Genomic DNA, 20,888 nt, shown 5'->3' with positions numbered 1-20,888 from the left:
AGTCTGTTGTTTCGACTTTCAGGAGGTGTCCACCCAGAACTGTTTTTTATAGTCTTGGTAGGAAGATTTCTGTGGATTAGTGTGCTGTTCAGAGGAGTGTTGGAAATATTCCTTGAGTTGGAGACATCGAAAGTAGGATTCCAGGTCACCACAGAACTATCATGTTCGTGGGGGTGGAGGAGCAGAAGGAGAGGCCCTGCAATAGGACAGACTCTTCTGCCGGGCTAAGAGTATAGCTGGATAAATTAACAATATTGATGGGTGAGTTAAGGGAACCACTGTTGTGGCCTCTTGTGGCATGTAGTAGTTTAGATAGTTTAGTGACCTTTTTCCTTTGTAGAGAAGCAAAGTGTGTGTTGTAAATGGCTTGTCTGGTTTTTATAAAGTCCAGCCGAGAGGAATTTTGTGTGGAAGGTTGGCTTTTTATGAGAATATCCAGTTTTGAGAGCTCATTGTTAATCTTTCTCTGTTTGCTGTATAAGATGTTGATCAGGTGGTTCCGCAGTTTCTTTGAGTGTGTGTGGCACAATCTCTCAGCATAGTCTGTGTGGTATGTAGACTGTAATTTTTTACCTTCAGTCCTTTTGGTATGATGTCCATCTGTTTGCATTTGGAAAGGAAGATGTCTGTCTGTATCTGTACGAGTTTGTCCATGAAATTGATGGATTTCCACTTTATACAGCTAAATTCAGTGCCTCGCATGGTGACAGGTTTCTCTGTGTGTGTGTGTGTGTGTGTATATATATACACACAGTAGGAAGACAGATATAGATATAATACAGTAGGAAGATTTATCTATCTTCCTACCGTATTTTCCACAGCATGCATCCGATGAAGTGGGTTTTAGCCCAGGAAAGCTTATGCCCAAATAAGTTCCTTCGTCTCTAAGGTGCGACAAGGACTCCTCGTTCTTTCTGCTGATACAGACTAACACGGCAGCGACTCTGAAACTTGTGGGGCATTCACAGTTGTAACCAGATCAGCCACACCATCACTGGTTCGTTCACCTGCACGTCCACCAATGTAATCTACGCCATCATGTGCAGGCAATGCCCCATGTACATCGGCCAAACCAGACAGTCCCTACGTAAAAGGATAAATGGACACAAATCAGATATTAGGAATGGCAATATACAAAAACCTGTAGGAGAAGACTTCAACCTCCCTGGACACACAATAGCAGATTTAAAAGTAGCCATCCTGCAGCAAAAAAAACTTCAGGACCAGATGTCAAAGAGAAACTGCTGAGCTTCAGTTCATTTGCAAATTTGACACCATCAGCTCAGGATTAAACAAAGACTGTGAATGGCTCGCCAACGACAAAAAACGTTTCTCCTCCCTTGGTGTTCACACCTCAACTGCTAGAAGAGTCTCTAATTCTCCCTGATTGAACTAACCTTGTTATCCCTAGCCTGATTCTGGCTTGCATATTTATACCTGCCTCTGGAAATTTTCACTACGTGCATCTGACAAAGTGGGTATTCACCCACGAAAGCTTATGCTCCAATAAGTTTATTAGTCTATAAGGTGCCACAGGACTCTTTGCCACTTAGCTGGTGGTGAACTGGATGATTGTAGCTGTTATGTCTCATCACAGAAGGGGATTGTACATTTATCTTACGCAGGCTCTGTATATCCATTCCAGAGCTTTAGTTTGGATCTAGATCCAGATGTAATGACTTAAAATAGTCCAATCTGGATGAGTCAAAAAGCTGCTTTATTGTGTCTTGGTCTTTGTTTGCTGCTCTGGCCAGGTCACATACTTCCTGTAATCCTTTCACTGGCAAAAATCATAGAATCATAGAATATCAGGGTTGGAAGGGACCTCAGGAGGTCATCTAGTCCAACCCCCTGCTCAAAGCAGGACCGATCCCCGACTAAATCATCCCAGCCAGGGCTTTGTCAAGCCTGACCTTAAAAACTTCCAAGGAAGGAGATTCCACCACCTCCCTAGGTAACGCATTCCAGTGTTTCACCACCCTCCTAGTGAAAAAGTTTTTCCTAATATCCAACCTAAACCTCCCCCACTGCAACTTGAGACCATTACTCCTTGTTCTGTCATCTGCTACCATTGAGAACAGTGTAGAGCCATCCTCTTTGGAACCACCTCTCAGGTAGTTGAAATCAGCTATCAAATCCCCCCTCATTCTTCTCTTCCGCAGACTAAACAATCCCAGTTCCCACAGCCTCTCCTCATAAGTCATGTGTTCCAGACCCCTAATCATTTTTGTTGCCCTTCGCTGGACTCTCTCCAATTTATCCACATCCTTCTTGTAGTGTGGGGCCCAAAACTGGACACAGTACTCCAGATGAGGCCTCACCAATGTCGAATAGAGGGGAACGATCACGTCCCTCGATCTGCTCGCTATGCCCCTACTTATACATCCCAAAATGCCATTGGCCTTCTTGGCAACAAGGGCACACTGCTGACTCCTATCCAGCTTCTCGTCCACTGTCACCCCTAGGTCCTTTTCCGCAGAACTGCTGCCTAGCCATTCGGTCCCTAGTCTGTAGCTGTGCATTGGGTTCTTCCGTCCTAAGTGCAGGACCCTGCACTTATCCTTATTGAACCTCATCAGGTTTCTTTTGGCCCAATCCTCTGATTTGTCTAGGTCCCTCTGTATCCTATCCCTACCCACCAGCGTATCTACCACTCCTCCCAGTTTAGTGTCATCTGCAAACTTGCTGAGGGTGCAATCCACACCATCCTCCAGATCATTTATGAAGATATTGAACAAAACCGGCCCCAGGACCAACCCCTGAGGCACTCCACTTGATACCGGCTGCCAACTAGACATGGAGCCATTGATCACTACCCGTTGAGCCCGACGATCTAGCCAGCTTTCTATCCACCTTATAGTCCATTCATCCAGCCCATACTTCTTTAACTTGCTGGCAAGAATACTGTGGGAGACCGTGTCAAAAGCTTTGCTAAAGTCAAGGAACAACATGTCCACTGCTTTCCCTTCATCCACAGAGCCAGTTATCTCGTCATAGAAGGCAATTAGATTAGTCAGGCATGACTTTTCCTTGGTGAATCCATGCTGACTGTTCCTCATCACTTTCCTCTCTTCGAAGTGCTTCAGAATTGATTCCTTGAGGACCTGCTCCATGTACTAATCCAAAGCTAATGTACTCAATGCTTTTTTTGCCTCTGTCTTCACGAACCAGGTCAGCTCCCAGACTGCTGCGCTGGGCATCACAACATGGGGAGTAGATGGCCAGCCCTCAGTGGAGAAAGAGGTGGTTAGGGACTATTTAGAAAAGCTGGACGTGCACAAGTCCATGGGGCCGGACGAGTTGCATCCGAGAGTGCTAAAGGAATTGGCGGATGTGATTGCAGAGCCATTGGCCATTATCTTTGAAAACTCGTGGCGAACGGGGGAAGTCCCAGATGACTGGAAAAAGGCTAATGTAGTGCCCATCTTTAAAAAAGGGAAGAAGGAGGATCCTGGGAACTACAGGCCAGTCAGCCTCACCTCAGTCCCCGGAAAAATCATGGAGCAGGTCCTCAAGGAATCAATCCTGAAGCATTTACACGAGAGGAAAGTGATCAGGAACAGTCAGCATGGATTCACCAAGGGTAGGTCATGCCTGACTAATCTAATCGCCTTCTATGATGAGATTACTGATTCTGTGGATGAAGGGAAAGCAGTGGATGTATTGTTTCTTGACTTTAGCAAAGCTTTTGACACGGTGTCCCACAGTATTCTTGTCAGCAAGTTAAAGAAGTATGGGCTGGATGAATGCACTATAAGGTGGGTAGAAAGTTGGCTAGATTGTCGGGCTCAACGGGTAGTGATCAATGGCTCCATGTCTAGTTGGCAGCCGGTATCAAGTGGAGTGCCCCAGGGGTCGGTCCTGGGGCCGGTTTTGTTCAATATCTTCATAAATGATCTGGAGGATGGTGTGGATTGCACTCTCAGCAAATTTGCGGATGATACTAAACTGGGAGGAGTGGTAGATACGCTGGAGGGCAGGGATAGGATACAGAGGGACCTAGACAAATTGGAGGATTGGGCCAAAAGAAACCTGATGAGGTTCAATAAGGATAAGTGCAGGGTCCTGCACTTAGGACGGAAGAACCCAATGCACCGCTACAGACTAGGGACCAAATGGCTAGGGAGCAGTTCAGCGGAAAAGGACCTAGGGGTTACAGTGGACGAGAAGCTGGATATGAGTCAGCAGTGTGCCCTTGTTGCCAAGAAGGCCAATGGCATTTTGGGATGTATAAGTAGCGGCATAGAGAGCAGATCGAGGGACGTGATCGTTCCCCTCTATTCGACATTGGTGAGGCCTCATCTGCAGTACTGTGTCCAGTTTTGGGCCCCACACTACAAGAAGGATGTGGATAAATTGGAGAGAGTCCAGCGAAGGGCAACAAAAATGATTAGGGGTCTGGAACACATGACTTATGAGGAGAGGCTGAGGGAACTGGGAATGTTTAGTCTACGGAAGAGAAGAATGAGGGGGGATTTGATAGCTGCTTTCAACTACCTGAGAGGTGGTTCCAGAGAGGATGGTTCTAGACTATTCTCAGTGGTAGAAGAGGACAGGACAAGGAGTAATGGTCTCAAGTTGCAGTGGGGGAGGTTTAGGTTGGATATTAGGAAAAACTTTTTCACTAGGAGGGTGGTGAAACACTGGAATGCGTTACCTAGGGAGGTGGTAGAATCTCCTTCCTTGGAAGTTTTTAAGGTCAGGCTTGACAAAGCCCTGGCTGGGATGATTTGATTGGGGATTGATCCTGCTTTGAGCAGGGGGTTGGACTAGATGACCTCCTGAGGTCCCTTCCAACCCTGATATTCTATGATTTTTCCAGGGACTGAGGTGAGGCTGACTGGCCTGTAGTTCCCAGGATCCTCCTTCTTCCCTTTTTTAAAGATGGGCACTACATTAGCCTTTTTCCAGTCATCTGGGACCTCCCCCAATCGCCAGGAGTTTTCAAAGATAATGGCCAATGGCTCTGCAATCACATCCGCCAACTGCTTTAGCACTCTCGGATGCAACGCATCCGGCCCCATGGACTTGTGCTTGTCCAGCTTTTCTAAATAGTCCCGAACCACTTCTTTCTTCACAGAGGGCTGGTCACCTCCTTCCCATGCTGTGCTGCCCAGTGCAGTAGTCTGGGAGCTGACCTTGTTGGTGAAGACAGAGGGAAAAAAAGCATTGAGTACATTAGCTTTTTCCACATCCTCTGTCACGAGGTTACCTCCCTCATTCAGTGAGGGGCCCACACTTTCCTTGACTTTCTTCTTGTTGCTAACATACCTGAAGAAACCCTTCTTGTTACTCTTAACATCTCTTGCTAGCTGCAGCTCCAGGTGTGATTTGGCCTTCCTGATTTCACTCCTGCAAGCCCGAGCAATATTTTTATACTCATCCCTGGTCATTTGTCCAATCTTCCCCTTCTTGTAAGCTTCTTTTTTGTATTTAAGATCAGCAAGGATTTCACTGTTAAGCCAAGCTGCTCGCCTGCCATATTTACTATTCTTTCGACACATCGGGATGGTTTGTCCCTGTAACCTCAATAAGGATTCTTTAAAATACAGCCAGCTCTCCTGGACTCCTTTCCCCCTCATGTTATTCTCCCAGGGGATTTTGCCCATCAGTTCCCTGAGGGAGTCAAAGTCTGATTTTCTGAAGTCCAGGGTCTGTATTCTGCTGCTCTCCTTTCTTCCTTGTGTTAGGATCCTGAACTCGACCATTTCATGGTCACTGCCTCCCAGGTTCCCATCCACAGATCTTCAAGTCTTTGCAAAACTATGCTACACCCTGTATTTCTGCTCTTTTTTTGTCTTCTACCTCTTCCTGGCTTCTTCACTCTATCCATGATTTACACTTAATAGTCAAGCCTGGACAATATCTTCCTTTATGTTCTGGACAGCACCTGGCACCTTATTTCTGGTATTTTTGCTGCTGCCTATGAGCAGAATAAGCATTTATGTTGCATGCTGAATTTCTCTTGACACCCTAGCTTTTGATAAAATGCCTGAAAATGAAGGCTTTATATGGTACCATGACGACTTGTGGGTACTTAAACCCAGAATATTTTTGTAATTCAGGAAGATAGCCTCCCACTACACTCAAAGCTACTTTCTCATATTTGTATACTTTCCCAGCCTACAATCTTAACAAGTTCAAAATATTTATTTCTAAATTACTATTGGAACTAAAATATGAAAAAGTGAGGTAATTATCAAAAGTCTCAAAAGAAAATGTTCCAATCATTACTTGGATTTGCTCCAGTTAATATAGAGTTTGTGGGTTGTAGTACATAAGACAATATATGCCCACTTTCAAGAAAACATTTTACACTTCCTTAATGTCAGGGGGCCAGAGTTTAGATAAATGTAGTGGTCATGCTTTAAAAAGTCAGCTTGTTTGTTGCAGTAGAGTTTAAGTATTTCTGACACGGATCGTTGTTATAAGGGATAAGGAGAGGTTCAGTGTAATAACTGTTGACTTGAAGGATGATCCCTGTGTTATGGGGGAAACAGCAGCAGTAACACTAATTAAGGTTGGAGCAGAGTTTCTCTTCAGATCTGATTTTTCTAAGTGCTGTAAGATCCATGTGCCTGGGCAGAATGCTTTGAAACTTGTTATGCCATATTAGGGGAAGAACTGGAGGGCACGTCATAGTAACTTGGATGGTACAACTAAGGGGACCCCAAAGAGGACCCCAAACCAGAAGCTGTCTCATGGACAGGCTGCAAAGCTCAGAAGGGAAATAGGAGATAAGCATCTCCTGTGACTAATCTTAAATCATACCTATCTCGCCTAGCTTTTGCAGAGTGTCAGACTAGGTACTACATGGAGACAGTTTCTTTTGTTCTAGTCTGATTTTCTCTCTCCCATTTAAACTTCATTTTTAATTGGACTGTTTGTGTCTCAGGCTGTTAAGGAGCTTCACACAGACTATCCCTGAGGCCTGATCTACGCTTAAAATTTAAATTGACATAGCTACAGCGCTCAGGGGTGTGAAACAGTGAAGGGTGCAGACATAGCTAGGTCGCGGGAAGAATGCTTCCATTGACCCAGCTACTGTTGCTTGGGGAGGTGACAGTCCTACAGTGGCACAAAGACCCCTTCCATCACTGTAAGCTGCGTCTGCACTATAGGTTATGCCAGCCTAGCTACGGTGCCTTAGCCATGCCGCTGTAGTTCCTGTAGCATACAAATGGCCTGAGAGGTGAAACAACCATCAGCCTTTGAGACCAGAAAAATTGGGGGACCCGTGGGTTGATTGCCACCAGCTAAAATGTTGTTGAACACAACTGTGTCCACATTGTGTGAAGTAGTGTTTAAAAATACATTGATGAACATGTTGGCTAACGTTTGCTAAATACAGTTCGGTTTTCTAAAATGAGTTATGCAGTTTTACTGTAGCCATGTTGGACCCAGGATATATGACACAGGGTGCGTGAAATGATGTCTGTTGTTGGACCAACTTCTGTTGGTGAAAGAGACAAGTTTTCGAGCTCCGTGTAAGCTCAAAAGCTTGTCTCTTTCACTAACAGAAGTTGGTCCAATAACAGATGGTACCCTGGCCCACCTGGTCTCTCTAACATGAGGCAGGTAAGGAAGGATATCTGGAGCTGACTATGTCCATGTTTCTTGGTCCTAAGGACATGGCCCTGGTCAGGGGAATATACTAGACCTTTTATTTGCTTAATTTTGTTCTGTGATTCCTGTGACTCACAATTTTTTAGTTAAAGCATGTAAAACTTGCACATTTTCTGAATTCACCCAAAGCTTTTAGGAGCCCCTCTGCACTCACTACTTCAAATGGGACTATAATTCCATTTCTTCCTCCCACTCATCTCTGTATATTTACTCCAGAAACTTTTGCTTCAGTCAGTGAAGTTGATTTTATAATTAGGTGTGTAGCTAAAATGTTGATCTCATGAAGTATCAAGACTACATATTAGATATCACTAAAAGAGAGAGAGATGTAATTTGAAAGAGGGAGCAGCAGAGGGAGAGTTCTCCTTGCATTAACTGCTCTCTTGCTGTCTATGTGCCTAAACATACTCAATTTGAACATGGGCCAGCAGTGTGATGCAGTTGTGAAAAAGGTAAATATCGTTCTGGAGTATATTAACAGGAGTGTTGTATGTAAGACATGGGAAGTAATTCTCCTGCTCTATTAGGCACCAATGAGTGGAGTATTGTGTCCAGTTCTGGGCATCACGCTTTAGGAAAGATGTGGACAGGTTGGAGAGAGTTTAGAGGAGAGCAACAAAAATGATAAAAGGTTGAGAACACCTGACCTATGAGGAAAGGTAGGAAAAACTGGGCCTCTTTAGTGTTGAGAAGACACTGTGGGGAACCTGATAAGTCTTTCAGTAGGTCAAGGGCTGTTATAAAGAGGACAGTGATCAATTGTTCTCCATGTCCACTGAAGGTAGGACAGGAAGTCATGAGCTTAATCTATAGGAAGGGAGATTTTGGTTAGACAGTAGAAAAAACTTTGATTCTCAGGGTAGTTAAGCTCTGGAACAGGCTTCCAAGGGAAGCTGGGGAATCCCTGTCACAGAAGGGCTTTAAGGACAGATTGGACAAACACCTGTCAGGCATGGTCTAGATTTACTTGGTCCTGCCTCAGCACAGGGGGCTGGACTAGACGGCCTCTCGAGCTCTGACATTTCTATGATTCTATAGGCCAAGTAAACTGATTGTAATTTAAGCAGCAATTTTATAACTGCTACTGGACTGCAAGCACCCCAGCAGGCAAAAGTATTGCAATGAAATGGCTGAATGCTAACAGGTCATCAGAGGGCAGTGTGGTGAATCTGCTGAGGGTCAGTCTGCTGACTGGACAGTGACAGGCCAGCTAGGAGGGGAGGGTTCTGGGGCCATTGGCAGGACGACTGGAGCCTCAGGGGAAGAGCAATAGAGATGGCCGGCTGTTCCTGCTGGTGGCTCAGGGAGGCTGAGCTGTGGTTTTCAGAGTTTTCTGTGTGCTGGAGGGTTTTCTTGGTCTAAGATAACTGGACATATGATTGTAGTGATCAGTGGCTCCATGTCTAGTTGGCAGCCGGTGTCAAGTGGAGTGCCCCAGGGGTCGGTCCTGGGGCCGGTTTTGTTCAATATCTTCATAAATGATCTGGAGGATGGTGTGGATTGCACTCTCAGCAAATTTGCGGATGATACTAAACTGGGAGGAGTGGTAGATACGCTGGAGGGCAGGGATAGGATACAGAGGGACCTAGACAAATTGGAGGATTGGGCCAAAAGAAACCTGATGAGGTTCAATAAGGATAAGTGCAGGGTCCTGCACTTAGGACGGAAGAACCCAATGCACCGCTACAGACTAGGGACCGAATGGCTAGGCAGCAGTTCTGCGGAAAAGGACCTAGGGGTGACAGTGGACGAGAAGCTGGATAGGAGTCAGAGTGTGCCCTTGTTGCCAAGAAGGCCAATGGCATTTTGGGATGTATAAGTAGGGGCATAGCGAGCAGATCGAGGGACGTGATCGTTTCCCTCTATTCGACATTGGTGAGGCCTCATCTGGAGTACTGTGTCCAGTTTTGGGCCCCACACTACAAGAAGGATGTGGATAAATTGGAGAGAGTCCAGCGAAGGGCAACAAAAATGATTAGGGGTCTGGAACACATGACTTATGAGGAGAGGCTGAGGGAACTGGGATTGTTTAGTCTGCGGAAGAGAAGAATGAGGGGGGATTTGATAGCTGCTTTCAACTACCTGAGAGGTGGTTCCAGAGAGGATGGTTCTAGACTATTCTCAGTGGTAGAAGAGGACAGGACAAGGAGTAATGGTCTCAAGTTGCAGTGGGGGAGGTTTAGGTTGGATATTAGGAAAAACTTTTTCACTAGGAGGGTGGTGAAACACTGGAATGCGTTACCTAGGGAGGTGGTAGAATCTCCTTCCTTGGAAGTTTTTAAGGTCAGGCTTGACAAAGCCCTGGCTGGGATGATTTGATTGGGGATTGATCCTGCTTTGAGCAGGGGGTTGGACTAGATGACCTCCTGAGGTCCCTTTCAACCCTGATATTCTATGATTCTATAGTGCAAATGCTGGAGGTGAAGTGGAGTTTGGCGTGGAGGCTGACAGCTCACGACCCCCCGTGTAATGACCTTGCGACCCCGTAAGGGGTCACAACCCCGAGTTTGAGAACCGCTGAACTAAAGCTTCAAAGTCAAATTGTGGCCAGCATGTCTGTTTCCTATATGTCCAATACGTATGATATATACCTTATATTCCTTTTTTTGCCCACACGCTGATGCTGCATCCATCCTTGCTTCCTGGATGAAAAAAGGAATTGATGCTTCGTACAGTGCTTGAAAGGGAGGCTTATTCTTTCATTTGAAGATGATATCTCTGAGATGCCTACAGCAAGAGGTTATTATGGTGCTATTGATTGGTTGCAATGGAAAACAGGGAGCGTTGATGACTTATTTAAAATCAATTGCGAGAAGAAAGGATGTGTCCTAGTTCTGCAGTTCACAAAAACAGAGTCTGCAGCCATGTCACCTTGGTTGTGATCATGCAAACGACTACAAACCTCTATAGTCATCCTACCTTTTCTTGTGCAGTTGTTGTGGAGGTAATTACCAAGCTCCAGCAATTCAAGCCCTTTTTGGTCAGGCTTCAGACTAAGTTGTGGCCCTGGTGCCACTGATAGATGGTCTCCTTGTGGCTGTGGAGAAGAGGATAAACCTGAATGCTTGTAGTGCTGGATCATCTACAACCTTCGCTGCAGTACGTTATTAGGTGGAGGAATTGCTTACTTTACAATTTTATAAGTAATTCGGTGCTTTACTCTACAGGAAGCTGGAATGACATGGAAAGATAACAAGCAATTTTTTAAAAATAGAATAATATAAACTGAATACACATCAAAGCATTTGGCCTTGATTTCTCAATTCAGTTTTGTCAGTTTTAATAATTCCCTACTGGCTCAGGTTTTAATTTTAGCCCAGCAGTGAATTAAAAAAAAAGTTATTTAAAGTGAGTAGAAATTTAATTTTTCTGCAGGAAGGTAAATAACTGACTGCAGTGAACCCTGATAACTGAATGCAGTACCCTGGATGTAAAGTCCATGCTATCTCCTGGGCTGTTTAGTCAGATCTGAGTTGCAGCTGTCTGGCCTTATGTGGAAAGTATTATTTCTGCCAATGTCCACCCTCCAACAAATAAAAAACCCAACCAGGCTTTAGGCAGAGACATTCCCCAGGTTCTCAAGGAGGAATAGATTCTTCTGCTGCTTGGTTAACTTCTTTTCCATTATTTCATAGCCATGTTTCAAGATTTTGGTCTGCAGTTCTGAGGTTCACATCTGTCTCTGTTCCCTGGAACTCTCATTAGAGTCTCAGTATTTGCTGTCATTTCATTCCTCAGCACCCTGCAGTCATTGAAGGACTCTCTTGTCCTCTAATGTTAACTGGTGGCAGCTGCCCACTGTCCATTAGTTAGTCCTAAACCATGTAACATCACTGAAATTCTATTTCATGTGCTAATCTTTGAAAGCTCAGGGTGCAGAGACCATCCTTCTAGTTATCCCACTCCCTTCAGAGCTCTCAAACCCTGACCAAAAGGACGTTGTCATCTCCCATTATGCTTCTCTCATATTGCCTCTTGAGTGCTGGCAGCTCCTGCCAACTAGGGAGTGAAGACTGAATCAGATCTGAACCTGGGTTGATTTAAATGGTTATACAATACTAGGACCGGGTCCCCTATGCTGGAGTCTTAAGAAATAAGAAATGATATGCATGCTGAAAGGCTCCGTCTTACAAATGTTTGCCAGGAGCTGGACACATTTTCTAATAGTCAATGAGAAAAATATGCTCAATTGTGATACTTTCAGGTTAGTTATTGTAGCCTTGTTCCCCTGGGAAAACATTTTCATTCTGTCCTGGATTTGTGTGCTGAGCTTTGAAGATGGTTAATGCTATAGAAATCTTGGATTGTATTTCATTTTATTTACTCCTCTAGGTAGTTTTCAGCATGGGTAAATGGACTTCGATCTTCATCTGAAAGTCATAGCACAGTATTCGGTGCATTTAGTATTAATCATTTCTATTACAGTGTAACTCAGTGGCCTCAATCAGATCAGGGCCTTATTATCTGCGGATTATTTGCGGATGATACTAAACTGGGAGGAGTGGTAGATACGCTGGAGGGCAGGGATAGGATACAGAGGGACCTAGACAAATTGGAGGATTGGGCCAAAAGAAATCTGATGAGATTCAATAAGGATAAGTGCAGGGTGCTGCACTTAGGACGGAAGAACCCCATGCACAGCTACAGACTAGGGACCGAATGTCCCAGCAGCAGTTCTGCGGAAAAGGACCTAGGGGTGACAGTGGACGAGAAGCTGGATATGAGTCAGCAGTGTGCCCTTGTTGCCAAGAAGGCCAATGGCATTTTGGGATGTATAAGTAGGGGCATAGCGAGCAGATCGAGGGACGTGATCGTTCCCCTCTATTCGACACTGGTGAGGCCTCATCTGGAGTACTGTGTCCAGTTTTGGGCCCCACACTACAAGAAGGACGTGGATAAATTGGAGAGAGTCCAGCGAAGGGCAACAAAAATGATTAGGGGTCTGGAACACATGACTTATGAGGAGAGGCTGAGGGAACTGGGATTGTTTAGTCTGCGGAAGAGAAGAATGAGGGGGGATTTGATAGCTGCTTTCAGCTACCTGAGAGGTGGTTCCAGAGAGGATGGTTCTAGACTATTCTCAGTGGTAGAAGAGGACAGGACAAGGAGTAATGGTCTCAAGTTGCAGTGGGGGAGGTTTAGGTTGGATATTAGGAAAAACTTTTTCACTAGGAGGGTGGTGAAACACTGGAATGCGTTACCTAGGGAGGTGGTAGAATCTCCATCCTTGGAAGTTTTTAAGGTCAGGCTTGACAAAGTCCTGGCTGGGATGATTTAGTTGGGGTTGGTCCTGCTTTGAGCAGGGGGTTGGACTAGATGACCTCCTGAGGTCCCTTCCAACCCTGATATTCTATGATTCTATCCTGGTGCTGCACGAATACATAGGAAACATCATGGTTCCTGCCTCAAAATTCCCACCTACAAAATGCAGCAGGTGAGAACCAACAGAGGCAATGGGCGAGGAAGGGTATGGGTAACAGCGATAGGAACATGTGGCTACTTAGAGCAGCTATGTGCAAAACTTGCAGAATCTCATTTTACTCCCATAAAACAGATGTTGTCCGGAATCCCTGCTGTCCAGCCATGATCAGCTGACATTTTTGCTGTAGGCAGTGAGGTAAGGTGTAAGTGTTGGGCTTGGAAGAAGGCAGGGCAGGGCTTTATGGCTTAGTATGGGTAGTTATTCCATGCAATAAGGAGCACAATGGAAGAAAGCACACAGGTTTTTGTGGAAGAATTGGTAAAGTAAATGCTCAAGGCTGGAATAGCTAAAAGAATTAGGTGCGTGGGTGAATATACAAAAAGGTTCAAGACCAAGTAAATAGAAGATGAGCAGACAGGAGGGGCTAAGATTGAGATTTTCAAAAGCTCCTAAGTCACTTTGAAAACGTCACCATTTAGAATGTGAAGAACTTTACAGATGCTGCATCAGTGAGTTGTTCCCCCATCAGAACTGAAGTGCCGTGGGGAAACCTGCACAGCTCCTGCTCCATACTCCAAGCTCTGAAGAGTGTTGCTCGCTCAATGGAGAACCAGAACCAAGAGAGGGAGGGTCTAATGCGAAGTACCTAAAACTATAAACATGAGCTTGCAGTGGATGTGGTGGAGAAGGGAGATCCAGTGGAAGAATTGGAAGAGTAGGATTAATGGCTAGAACAGGAGGCTGGAAAGGCTAGCAGCAGTGTTTTGAATAGACCAGCTGGGAACAAAGTCAGTGTCTGAGGAAGACCTTTTAAATTAAGTACTTCACTTCTCACAAAGTTCGGTTTTTTATTCTATGAGAATAAATCCCATTCTATGGGAATGAGTAGAAGAGAAGTCTTGATGTTTCAAAATAAATTAAGAAAATCATAGTTGTATATATTACACCCCCATGTCCTTTCTATTGTGTGCATGTGTGTGTTTTAACAAAGTGATTTTTATTTTTGGAAGCAGGAGATCAACATGCATGTCTTTTGAGTCCTGAATTCCTCAGACTTTTAACAGAATTGATACAGTCCTCTGCTGTAGGATGTAAGATGATTTTTATGACTGAGCTGCCTTCCAAGGGTGACGACATCTCTTGCAGCTAAATTAGGGTGGGTGGACAGTAGATGCTGCTGCTAATAATAAAAAAATAATCTGGGGGAAAAAATTTTCTTGCAATTGAGTAATTGCAGTTATCCCCAGCCCCCATATCTCCCCCCACACAGAGTTTTACAGAGCTACCATAGACTCACCCTGAGAGCTTTTCCAGTATGTCAGCCCGCTGTGCTGTGCTGTCTGCTCTCATGATTCCAGAAGAGTGTATTTGGTTTATTGTCAGATTGGTTCCATCAATTTCCATTTCCTTCTGAATGGATAATAACATGAAGAATCATTTCAAGTTCAGGAGTGTTGGTGTGTGAGGGAGAAAGGGAGGGTAGGGTGTTATGCGTAAGGCTTTAGGCAGGAAGCAGCCGAAGAGGAGGAGTAGAAGTAGCAATCGCTGCACAGCTTTCTCTCTGCCTCTTTTAAGTACAATATTTTCTGTTGAGTCACAACTGAAGATACAGTTGAAGTTTGACTGCACTTGGTGCTGGCTGGAAAAGGGAAAAATGAATTATGTTGCTGAACTAAGAAATTTCTTTTGAGGAATCCTCCTTGAAACTGACCGGATTCTGTGGATTTGTGGCTTTACATTTGTTGCCTTCTGTTGTTTTTCACTTTGGATATTTAGCAGCTGTCTGCATTTTTTAAATGTCTTCAACTTTACACTATTCCGTATCCCAGGGTTGAGGTAGAACAGGATACTTGAGATGCCTTTTACAATAGCATCTCCTTCCCAGCAACCTGTGACGGGACACCAAGAATTATGTGTTTATAATCTACATTGTGAAAGTTCATTGTCTGGCTAACCTGTAACAAGATTACAGATCCTTCCAGATTTGCTGCTTCTGTCAGAACATGCTGTTGTGCTTTATAGTTTTCTATTAATTCAGTGAATTTCCTTTTAATTTAACCTTTTATTTTTGTTTGAAGCAGTAAGGTAAGTGATTGGAACAGGTGAATTTGCTAAATGTAAACTTCAATTTGCCAGCAAGTACTACAGTTTATTGGGTCCAAGGAAAATTGCTGTGTATTTTTAAGTTGATTATATATATATATTCCTTATTTATGTAATATATTTTGGTGATATTACCCTGCTGATACAGTAGAACCAACAGAAGCTTACAGGAGTTAAACACACGTGCATTGAGAGGAGAACCTACTCCATAATGTGTGTATTCATAAGATTTATATTTTTACTATCTATACTCATTTATTGAAGGAGTCTTTAGCATTGGTATAGTTGAAGGTTGTGTCAGTGTTTATTCTGAATATCTTTGAGTTAGGATGGTTTATATTTCTGCTTGAACTTGGCATCAAAGATCTTTACTAAGGGAATAGTTGAGGGGAAAGTTTTTTTTTGTTTTGTTTTGTTTTTTTTTTAAATTAGAAAATAATTTTAATTTGATCACTTGAAAAGTAACTGGTTTGAGTAACTCAGTTAATGGTTTCAGATTCTTCTATGAATGCCAGTCACAGAAAAGGGCTCCCTTTTTAAAACCTGAAAATGTTTGCCATTGGCCTAATTTCATGGGTTGAAGAGCTTGTGAGCTGGCAAGGGGAGATGATGACTGGCATGAAGCAAGCATCAGGGATGCTGTACAGGCTTGTGAATCAGAGCAGATGGTGTGACAATTTCATATATCTTCTCACCTTCTATTTCTGCCCCTTTTTTATGGGCGACTCACTATTACTAATGCAGAAAGCCTTTCTGAGATGAACTTCCAGACTTAAAAAAGACTGGCAATGCTATTTATCTTTACATACAAAGGAAGAAACCTTGAGAAATAAATCTTGTTCAGTTTGAGCGCTCTTGGACTAAAATCCTTTTTGGCTGAGGCTTAGCAGGATGAGCTAAAAAGCAAGCATGTTCCATCAACTTTATATGTTCTCTTTCATAATTCATCTAAATGGCAATGGCTGCTGTTTGTCCCCTTAAATTGATCTAGACAGTCTTAAGTGGGCTTAATAATTTATTAAACCCCACCCCCTCATTGTAATGAAGTGTTCATTTCAATTCCCTTGCAAAGGAACAAATCCCTCAGCCCATTTTGAGGGTGGGATAAATCCCAGGAAGAATTACTGAGCAGGTTAGAGCTTGGCCAGGGATATGAGCTAGTGCCAGTCGTTAGCTCCAGCTGTGATAAGTACTGTTTAACACACAAGTTTGCATCTCCTAATTGCATCATTTTGGACTACCCAGCATTACCTACCATCTCCAACTGTGATTGACCTTGTAACCCACACAGTTTTCCACATGCATTGACAGCAAGCTGGAAAATCAGTTCCATGCCCTTTCCGGGAGCAATTCCAGTTCTGAGAAAAATCTTACTTCTCCTCTTTCATTCTGGTGGCTATTGTCAGAAACACTGGGGCTGCCTGGGAACTCAAACTGTTCCCTCTGCTCTCTTTATGGAAGCCAGTCTGTCATTTAGACTGCAAATGGGAGAAAGGTACAGCCTGTAACAATTCTCTTACTTGAAACAGAACACTTAGCATCCTTTAACCATTTCATGACTGTGCCTCTGTCTCTCATTGAAAGATATATCTAGGTTATTTGGAAGCACTGCATGCACATTCTACCTTGTATGTAACTGGAATGTTCAGAAGTAGTTTCAATGACCCAGTAAGTAGCTTCCTAAATTCTGGAATCCCAGGTGACTAGTCAGGAAAACCTGATACTTGTGTTTCAGTTGTTCGTGTCATTTCCTTTCAACCTGGCTTGTCAGTTGTAGTGCTTGGTCACTAGGGTTCTGATTTAGGTATGTCTGCTTTAAAGAAAACTTTCCTCTCTGATCAGATTACAATGCTCCTAGGTTGTCATTTTTACCTAAGGTCTGTTTGAGGGACCTGATTTATCCAGTCTGGTGAAAAATTCAATATACTTTAACATGAAGATTATGAAAATAAGAGAGCTGCTGAAATTAATTCCACTTAATCTGCTGTTTGTATTCAAACACTTGACTGCCCCACTTGCTACTGTATATCGGTAGAAGTAATTTTGCATGAGAATATGAATAAATAATCAAGGTTTTCCTCTTGTTTCTCAGGGCAGCCTTCTCATCCTCTTACCCTGTGCTGTGTCTTGGAAAGGCATTCTCAGGTCTGAAAGTATACTTTAGGATTTGTTGATTACTCAGGATCAGGCATGAGTTGCAGTGGTAAAACTCAAACCTGTCACTTTCATAGTGAGTAAAAAGAAAAGGAGTACTTGTGGCACCTTAGAGACTAACCAATTTATTTGAGCATAAGCTTTCGTGAGCTACAGCTCACTTCATCGGATGCATATGCGCAGTATGCATCCGATGAAGTGAGCTGTAGCTCACGAAAGCTTATGCTCAAATAAATTGGTTAGTCTCTAAGGTGCCACAAGTACTCCTTTTCTTTTTGCAAATACAGACTAACACGGCTGTTACTCTGAAACCTTTCATAGTGAGTGGCATTCAGCCCATTCCCATCTTTTAACTCCATGACAGCTCCGTTCCTTTGACTCTTGTCTACAAGTTGCTCATTTTTGGCCACTAACGAGCAGGACATCCTTACCCTCTTAATACATGTATTGCTTTACCACTCCCATCTTTGTTCCCTCTAAACCTCACACAAACAGCAATGTTAAAAGAATATTAGGGTTGCAAAGTTAAGCTCCCAAAAGTGAGGACATGTGAGAGATAGGGAGGATGGTCCAGTGGGCATGCCACTAGGTTGGGGGTAGGAGACGAGGTTGGCTTGTCCTTGTGCACAGAAATGTCCTGAACTGTTTTTCACATTTTCCAAACAAATCCATTCTTGGGCAAACCCCAGACCTGGAAAACGTCCTCCCGAAACGTTTCAGAAAGGGCTGAGGAACTGCAGATGGTGATTAGAACAGAAACAGTTTGGAACTGTAACAGTCACTGCAGTTCTTGCTCTTATACAGTAACAAACACTATTATTATTAAAAAAGGAACTGACATGTATAGTAAAACTGTCTCTCACAATCCCTTACTTATAATGTTGCTGTTTCTCATACTTTGTGCAGCATCTACCATTCTTTCACTTTGATTATAAATGCTATGGGCATGTTCCCTTTTTAAAATTCATCTGTAAAGTGCCGTGCACATCTTCTCTGTCACTTCAGTAGCAGTAATGTCCTCCAGGTGAACGAGTTTTCAGATTATTCTCTCTTTTAGCAGTACTTAGTGCTGCTGCCATGAATCCAGACTCACTGAGCCGTGTAATTTTTTTTAAAAGTAATTCGTATTATGACTCTAAAACAAGTGGCAATTTCTATTACTTATTGGAAAATCAAGTTTTGGAAGAGAAGAGGTGTTAGAAAAAAGCAAAGAAATACGAAGTTGCCTCCCTCAAGCGCTGCCTAATCAAAGCCTCAACCTTTTCTTGTCAATTAAAATGTAGCCTGCCAGTCTCCAGAGATGGCACTGCCAGCAACACTGCCTGTAACTGTTCCACACCACTCAGTCAGACCCCGTTGTTTGAGTCTTTATTGAAATCCTTTCAGCAATGAGTGTATTTAAGATTCTGTAAAAATTCTCAGGAGGAAACAATGTTGCAGCATGTAGAAGAGTGCTGGCCAGAGGTTGCTATGGCAGCCTTAACTATGAGATTCCTTTCTCTTCTTCATGTCAAAATCTTGCAGTTACAAAGTGTCCTGCATTTCAGCAGGTATTTCTTTACATTTACTGATGAGGTAACGTATCAATTATTTCACCTCATTGCTTTTCTTATTTAATCGTTAGCACAGGTAATACAGAACTTTAAGCATTTTCAAATACGTTTCATGTGAAGTCAGATACCGTGGCTCAGGGTGCATTCTGTGGGAGCCCTGGTAGATGAAAGACTGTTCCAAAATATTTCTCCTCCGCTGGAATTTGTTGCCCTCTTTGAGCCCCTTCACCATTCTAGTGTTGCCTTGATCATCTTTCATCACATTCAGACTAAGTCTTCTAACTGTATTGGGGGACTGGGGTGGGAGATACGTCTTAAAGTACAAGGCTTCTGAAAGCTTCTTGGTCAGATCAAGTCGGGTCTGAGGACACATGCTGGCAATGGCTTATCAATGGCAAAGAATAGGCCGCATTCACTAGGACTGACTTCTCTTTCCTGGAGCCACTCGGTGCTGCTGGAGAAAGATGCTGTAAAGCTGCTCCTCATGCTCTGCACTGTATCCGTGCAATGGTTGACAGAGGGACTGAGCTGGGGTGAAGTCAAAGCCACTGCTCAGCCCAAGTTGCAACGAGGTGTTTTCCCTTGGGGAAAGCCAAGATCCTCAGAACTGCACTGTGAATGTAAAGCCCTTGTACGTTCCCGAATGTCGAGCATGAGTCTCATCATTGCATCTATTCGTTTTCTTCTTTGGACCTTTTACACTTTTGTTTATCACCCCAGTGTGCTTACTGCTTGTGTCCCCCTGATTTTCACTCCTGCTTGTTCTGCTGTCTTATATCTATAGGGCCAGAAGAAAATTAATTTGTGGCATTCATACATTATGGGGAGACATTCAAAGACTGAAATGGGAGCTAGGTACGCAACTTCCATTGGCTTTCACGAGTGTTAATTCACCTCATTCCTCAACATTTTCACTTTTTAAAAAGTTTGTCTTCATCCCTGTAGAGCTCAAAAAATCTGGAGAGATTTTGCTCAGACTTTGGCCAGAGGTGAATTTTTTGGTAAGTTTGAGTGGTGACTTCCACCATATGACACATGAAGCAGAGTATCCATCTAACAAGGGGCCCTGCTATATCTAGAAAAAGGTCAGGGTGCAAATATTTTCTCTCTTTAGAGACTAGGCCTCCTGTTAGTTGTACTGGTGTTGAGTCAGACAGTAGAGGTTTCAGCTGTGTCCCTCAGTTCAGTTCATCATGATTTGGTCATTGGTCTTATCATCCAGGTCTAGATTGGTTTTCCAGGAATTCCAAGTTCTTTCTGATTTCTCATTTGCAGTGGCATAGGCTCACTCTTGGATGCATTAGTTGCTGGCAAGAAATGGTCTTCTCATTTATAGTTCTTAAACTCGTTTGGGTGTATTTAGTCTGGCGTTGTGGCTGAGCTTGTGAGGTCTTACACTCAATTTGATGGCATCTGTCTCTGGTACGGTGGAGCGCACATTGGAATTGGGGGACAGTAGTATAGTGGGAGATGGACATGGGGATACAGAGCCCATGTCTGGTAAGATGGGGTGAATGGAGAGTCTGAGGGGGCCCACAAAGCCCCTGTCAATGGGAGATAAATGGTTTTGGGGGAGGGAGGAACAGGGGATACACAGAAGCCCCTGGCATGAGGGAGGCGGTGGGAGGGTTGCAGAGAGTCCCTGAAAGAGAAGATGAGAGGGTGATGCACAGGGAGCTTGTGGGGAAGAATGGAGGGATGCAAGGAGCCCCCGGTGAGTGCAATGAGCTTGGCCTGTAGAAGCAACAGAATGTATGACCTGCTAGCCTGAAAGGGGTAAGATACTTTCTTCCCAGTGGCAACGTTTCATTGAATCCTGTTTGCCTCTGGATGAAACTGAAAGGTTTTACCTTCTGTGTTTCAGTAGGATGAAGTGGTATATGAATTGTCTTTGAAACCTATGAATGGAATTCTCCCTCAGCTTGAGCAGACCTTCCTGTGTTCTGCTCTGGCCACTTCATAGCAGTCTTTTGGGAAATACCTCTTTCATGTCTGTTCTTCCTGGGAAAAGCTGTCTAGTCATTATTTAT

General features: G+C 43.7%; 1 protein-coding gene across 10 annotated transcripts in view; it reads left to right on the top strand.

Annotated features, from left to right (window-relative positions):
* Positions 1-20,888, top strand: part of UNC13B (unc-13 homolog B) — a 397,323-nt gene that overhangs the window by 187,032 nt on the left and 189,403 nt on the right. Inside the window, exon 1 of one of the 10 annotated variants that reach the window (XM_043546784.1) lies at positions 14,685-15,133. The exons of 8 other annotated variants lie outside the window; for them this stretch is intronic. The gene's annotated coding sequence lies outside the window, so the exon portion shown is untranslated. Of the gene's footprint in view, positions 1-14,684; positions 15,134-20,888 lie in introns of those variants that run through there. One more of the 10 variants, XM_043546785.1, reaches the window with a different exon arrangement.

The sequence above is a fragment of the Chelonia mydas genome, chromosome 5 (assembly GCF_015237465.2).
Source record: "Chelonia mydas isolate rCheMyd1 chromosome 5, rCheMyd1.pri.v2, whole genome shotgun sequence".
Taxonomy (NCBI): Eukaryota; Metazoa; Chordata; order Testudines; family Cheloniidae; genus Chelonia; species Chelonia mydas.
Note: the sequence above shows the minus strand (reverse complement) of the source record. Positions and strands in the feature narration are given on the sequence as shown.